Source organism: Lactuca virosa, chromosome 3 (assembly GCF_052849685.1).
Source record: "Lactuca virosa cultivar CGN04683 chromosome 3, Lactuca_virosa_CGN04683_v6, whole genome shotgun sequence".
In the NCBI taxonomy this organism is placed as follows: domain Eukaryota; kingdom Viridiplantae; phylum Streptophyta; class Magnoliopsida; order Asterales; family Asteraceae; genus Lactuca; species Lactuca virosa.
The window spans coordinates 30,968,779-30,975,514 of record NC_136428.1 but is presented as its reverse complement, the minus strand read 5'-3'; positions in this window follow the sequence as shown (position 1 = coordinate 30,975,514).

Genomic DNA, 6,736 nt, shown 5'->3' with positions numbered 1-6,736 from the left:
TTTTCCGTCAAAGTCTTCTTGCCATCATCCCCAAGCCGTTCAAGACTGTGAGGAAAACTACAGTTACTCAACCGAAGTGATATCTCGCCTCAATTGGCGCAAAGGGGAAGATTTTTGAGTATTTGGGTTGCGCCTTTGGGCTTAGATAGTTCGGTCCATTTGTAATCACGGTTTAGGCCTATCCAACCGTGTGTTTGTTTTTAGGGTTTGGTATTTATGGTGCATGCATGCATCACGTTTGTCATGCTTTTGGAATATTTCCTTAGACAAGTACTATAACCCTAGTACGCCTCTAAAGTAGAAGTTCTTGATCGAGCTCTTCTGAGGTGTTGTTGTTTTAATCATTCGACATCGGTTTGATTCACAGTTGTGTTCATTGTTTTATATTGCTTGTTATTATCTCATTGATATCTGTTTGAATCTATCGATCTAAGATAACTTTATTCTCATCAAGTTGTAGATAATTTCCTTAGAAACATTTAGGTGAAAACCTCATCGAAATCTGAGTTATAACGAAGAAGTAATGACCAATCGAAGATCCGCAACAAAACCGGCAAACACTATTTAGCGTAAAAAGTGAGTTTTCGATAAACTACTTTTTAGCTTTAGTGATCTAAACGAAAGTCGTAGTATTCGTTAAACTAAGAATTTTCATAAAAAGAACGTCCAAATCTGACTTCGTATGAGGAAGTTATGATTTTTCTAAGTTTCGGAATAGCAGTAGACAGCTAAAAACTCGAAATAAAGATCGAATGATTTTTAGCCGACACAACCTAAACGAGAATCAAAGGTCTCATCAATAGTACTACAACGGTAAAAAGACAGACGAAAACGGACATCGGATGAAGAAGTTATGAATTTTTGACGGACTTTTCCTGTCCCGGCCCGTTAAAAATATAATATTAAAAATGAAGTTAAAATTAGACGACGGAGTCTAAACGAAAGTTGTAGAGTATAACTTCACGAACATGTGGATATAAAGAACATCAAAAACGGAGCTCGTATACGAAAGATATGAATTTTTGAAGTCTGGAGCACAAACTTCGAGACCTGACTGCATTCACGACGTGAACACAGAATTCACGACGTGAACTTGTTGAACGACACCTTTCGAGCCTAGAAGACACACCGCAAGCCTAGGGGTGACCAGGATCGAAGTCACGACGTGAACATACATGGTTCACGTCGTTAATCTCAAAATTTCACCCTATAAATAGAAAATGAAGCCTTCGGGATTTGTTTGCTAATTCTGATATCTCTCACTCTCTAAACCTTCTTTATCCCACTTTTAACCCCCCCCCCCCCCCCCGAAGCCCCGGTATCATCCTCCATACTTGAAGCAAGTCCCGACGCCCCGAAGTTCCCAAGAAAATCATATTTTCAAGTCAAAACTCTGCCCGAGTAAGGCCCGGTTTTCAACTAAAATCCCCGGTTTCGTCACAGAAAGTCATGTTTTAGAGGCAAAGTGCGGACCAAATTAATCCCCAGTTATTTCACGGTGAGTTCGATATATAGGAACAATTGTATGTTATGTGTTATACGTTCTATGTTCTTTTCCGTGTTATCATCTTGTGTAATTATTTCTGCTATTTTGATAGCAAAGTTGTACCTTTGGCCATGTTATCTACGCGAGATAGTGGTAAAGGGATAGTTAATAGGCATCGAATCTAATAATACTTCCAATGTATTATAGTTACATGATTGATTCTTGAAGAATGGATTTTTGGGTAAGTTTCCGGTCCGGTCGTTATAGCACCTTAAAATACTCCTATAGTATTTTAACCCTTATGTTTGGTTCTAGAACTCTTCTGGTATCTAGGTAAGTTTTAGGCTTGCTGCAACACCACAGTCACTCCCAAGCACATGTTGGTCATGTCTCGAATGAATATAGTTGATCAGGCTATATTGACCCTAGACATGATTACATAACTGCCCAGGTTTAACCGCGAGGTCCAACATCCAAATACTTTTGTTTTGTTCTACTTATGACACTGATTTAGGTACTTAGGTATACTTCTATACTTTTTATAAAAATACTTGTATTTTGAAAGTATACTTTTAGTTCAGAGCACTTAGGCCCCTTAGTGTTTATAGTTGTATACCATGTAAGGTTCGGTATACTTAGTTCACTATAAACAATAGCTCTGATACCAATCTGCCACACCGCAAAACCGGGACAGCAGAAACGTTCTGGGGCGGAGGACGTCATGTGTAGTATCACAACAATTGTATCATAGCAACCGTAGTAAACACAGCCAAAGATTGAATACATATATGAAAAAGGTTTACATTGACTTAATACATAGTTTTGTTCATATCAAAAGTAAAATAGAAGGGCGTGACTCTAACGCTCCGACTTCTCCAAACTCCTGGAAGTACCTGTCTACTAATTCCCTGAGAATACAAGCAGTTTTGAAAGAGTATCAGCATAAAGCTGGTGAGCATTTAGTTTTAGAGAAAGATGTTCTTTGATCCTTTTGAAAAGTGTTCCTCAAGAAAATCCCATATTTTCTTATGAAAAGTATAGTTTAAAACCCATTCCTTCCATGACTTCCCGGTTCGTAATAGATATGCACAATCCAAGGAGTCATGGAATGAACATGAATATCCGTTAGTTGAATGATAAACCATCAGTTTATAAAGCATCGTGTTATCCTGGGAAAATCCTATATTTTCCCTAAAAGTAGGTTATTGGTTATCCGTTCTAAACTGAAGAGTATAAGTCTCTTCCATACTTATATTGTTAAAGCATAGTTTCTTTTGAAAAACCCTCGTTACTCCCAGTGAGGTATATTAGTCTTATTACATAAATAAAACTAATTAAAAACGTGGTGATCTAAATCCTGAAGGTATTGTTAATACCCTCCCGTAATCACTTGGTTATTAACTCTGAAGTTAGTTCGTTTGATCTATTATTATGCAAGTAGATCGATGTTATCTACATTGTGAGTTTTATGACCATACTTTGACTTGATATGGCACGAATCGGGCACCGTTATCTTTTATGACTTTGTCACCCGTAGACCTGCCGGTCCTACTGTAGCTAGTAGTAAGGTGCGGGATAGTCAGTCCCGTATAGATCTATACACAAAAATCACGCTCTCCCTCCAGGAGATTCTGGTCACAAGTGCTAGTCCTCCACTTAGTTATGTTTGTAAGCGCCCAAGGACGTGTCTCCAATTAGACTAACAAATTTACAAGGAATAATGCTGAAAACCCTTTTTGTAATTAACATGAATCTTTTATAAAATGATATCTTTTACTTCATGATTCATAAGTTCGTTTCCTTAGTTTTGAAAACTACTTTTGCAAGTTGGTTTCTTAACCCATTTGGTAAAACTGATTTCCATATTCGAAGTATATTTAAAATATATTTATCTTAGACAAAATAATATATTTTGAGCACAAGATTGCTTGTGCTTTTGCTTGTATTCCCCCCCCCCTGAAAACATAAAAAACTCGGAAAAGCGTAGGGGTATGAACTCACCTCGAGTGGATGGTTTGAATGAAAGATCGGTATGAGATGCTGAGTGTCTAATGAAACCTCGAACACAACTAGATCCTATTCAACATGTAATAACACATATAGGAGTCAAATTACGGTATTTCACTACTAGACAGGATGGGAAACCACTCTAAGGACTTGGAAACACTTGAACTAAGTGTCAAAAGCACATGTGATTGAGTGAGGGAGGTGTACGACCACCTTATAGGTGTGTGCGGCCATGGGTGTGCGGCTCATGAGGTCTGCGTCCGTACACTCATGATGGAAGGTGTCTTTGAGGTGTTTTCCAAGGTTCACACTAGCATCCATGAAGTTTTCTAGGTCCATACTTAGTTGTAGTGCAAGTTTGAGGTCAATAAGGGTCATAGAATTGGGTTTGCGGCCCTAAGGTGTGTGTGCGGCCGTACACAGGGGTGTGTGGCCGTAAACCCTTCATGCATATGCCTAAAATGTCGACTTTAAGATGCAATAAGGCTAGAGTCATGTCCAACTTGAAGATGGGGGGCAAACTTCCACTTTGGAGGGTCTTTTAGGAGTGTACGGCCAACCTCTTGAGGGTGTGCGGCCGTACTCCTTTAAAGGATGAAGAACACGGTGGGACTTGATGATTTAAGGCTTAGATCAAGAGGTTCTTCAAGTTCTACAAGCTAAAGGACGGATTACTCACGTTTTTGAAGCTTTGGAGGGTTCACGGTTGAAGAACTTGAGAGAGGAGAAGTAGTGTGCGGCCAAGGAGTGAAAGGAATGAAGGGAAAGGGGTCTACCCTTTATATAGGGGTGGGTGTGTGGTCATGAGGGGTGTGTACAACCGTACACCCATGTGTGCGGCCGCACACTCCTCCAAAAGGGGTGTATGGCCTGATTTTGCTACTATACAACCTGCTGACTCATTCCTATTCTCGACCTTGGTTGTACTTAAGATTAGAACGCTTAAATGAACCCTTAAACAGTGCTAGAAGTTAACAGAAACGAGTTTAATCATAGATTAACTGACTAGATGTACCAGGTAGAAGTTTCGGGTTGTCACAGTTTATACTATTATTTTTGTACTTGGGTTTACGTTTGTATAAAAGCTTAAATATCCTGGGTAGTTATGTAATATACTAAAACTTAGTCGGTTTGTATCCAGTATTTTGTAATTAAATTATCAATGTAAAATATTGTTTATAAATATGCATGTAGCATGTTTCGGAGTAACAATATTGTGAAGTATGAATGTTTGGGTCTTTCAGAAATACGAAAGTTTAGAAAGGGGTTCTTTCATTATCCATACAAATAACCCTCCACAAGACAAGGCTCCCAACACTAAATCTCTTCCTAGGTCTACCTAGGGAAATCACCACACCACTCCCCGCCATCAGCTGCAGAAGGAACTCCTATCAGCACCCTCTAACTAGCTCACGAATACAATTACATATCACTGGCACCATATAATTCTTCGAATGAAAGGTCTCACACTACAACGGTTGGACTCAAACAAGAGCTGCGCAATAGAGTTAAAACCTAACCTTCTAAAATTATTTAGTTTCCATAATATGTACCTTAGTATATTCTCTTACTAGTTAGCTGTAGTTAGTGAGAACTCCTAAAAAGCACAAAGCAAGTAGCATTCGAGTATTGAGTAATCGGAATCAAACATAACCTAATCAGGCCATCCTATCACTGACTGATCAGTACTAGCATGTAAGTCTACAAGCTCATACAGTAGGCATATAAAGGCATCTCTCCTAGCATTCTATCATGCAAATCCTGAGCAGATCGTTAGCCCTAACTAGCACGCGATTCACAGATTCATACATCAAAGCATATCAGAAATAATGTATGGGCATTTTGGGAAAACTTACTTGAGCTCGGTCGATTGCATGCACCACACCCTTTTCTTTTATTAGAAACCCTTTTTATAAAACATTTCTTTTTTTGAAAAATTCTACCAAACCCTCAGTTTGAGTTCAAACACACCCGAGAGTATGTTCAAATCCTTCAAACCAAGGCTCTGATACCAACTTGTAACATCCCAAAATTAAGACAAAACATTTTCGTTTTTAAATTAATAAAACTATTATCCAAACGTCTTCATGAAAAACATGGTGGAACAAAGTGTATCAAATACATCATAAAACATCAGAGTAATCATAAAATGCGGAATGAGGTGGTGTGTGCAATGCAATGATCCCAGGCTCTTCCCCTTCGAACCAGAAGTACTTGAAACATAAACTGAAAACCGTAAGCACAAAGCTTAGTGAGTTCCCTATAATACCACATACCATATATAATAAAAACATAATGGGCCCCGCCCGGCATCGGGCCCCACCCGATATACATATAACAAATAAACAGATAAACACATAACACATGCAATAATCACAAAGATAAATAGCATACATAATGGTCATTAGGCCCCGCCCGGTAAGCATACAAGCACATAACACATGCAAGAATCACGAAAACATCTAGCATCCTATCATAACAAACCATGGGCCGACATTGGTGCCTTCAACCCGCTAAACACAGTGAGGAACCTCACCTCTAGCTACCGAATCACTCAAATTAATCTCTGTCAGCTGGTCTGAAAAATTCCCACGCTATCATCATCAAAATAACATCCAATTATTAATTGGATCTCGACCCATAACCAAGAGTCTTAGCTACTTATAGACCAGGAAATGGGGAGAATTTGGGGCGAATCGACCTTGAGTCAAACCCGTTTAACAAATTTCAAAATCCGATCCAAACCCGCTCTATAACCCATAGGTTTTTGAATAATCAAACCCATGCCCTTATCCACCAAGTCAATAGATATCCAAACCCGCCCTGTAACCCATAGGTTTTTTTGAATAGTTTATTTAGGAAACACATTACGTACTTGAGGACTTTCGATTGGAATTAAAATCACTATTGTATTAACTTTTGATTGATTTATGATTGTCAAATGCAGTGATAGAAAATAGTAATTACAAACTTTCTTCCGGTTGATAAATGAATTTATTGATTTATAAATGAAATTAATGATTGCTTGATGAAATATTAATAAAGTGATACCATGATTCTTGGTAGAAGACTAGAAGTTAACTCTTCGATTCCTACGTAAAAATAGTTTGGTCTTTGGTTTTTCCCTTTGGACTTTCGATTGGAATTAAAATTAAATATTAGACATGATAAAATATAAACGTATAATTCTAAAACTTATACGGGGCGGGTTACAAATGGATCGGATCGGTGATGATCCATACC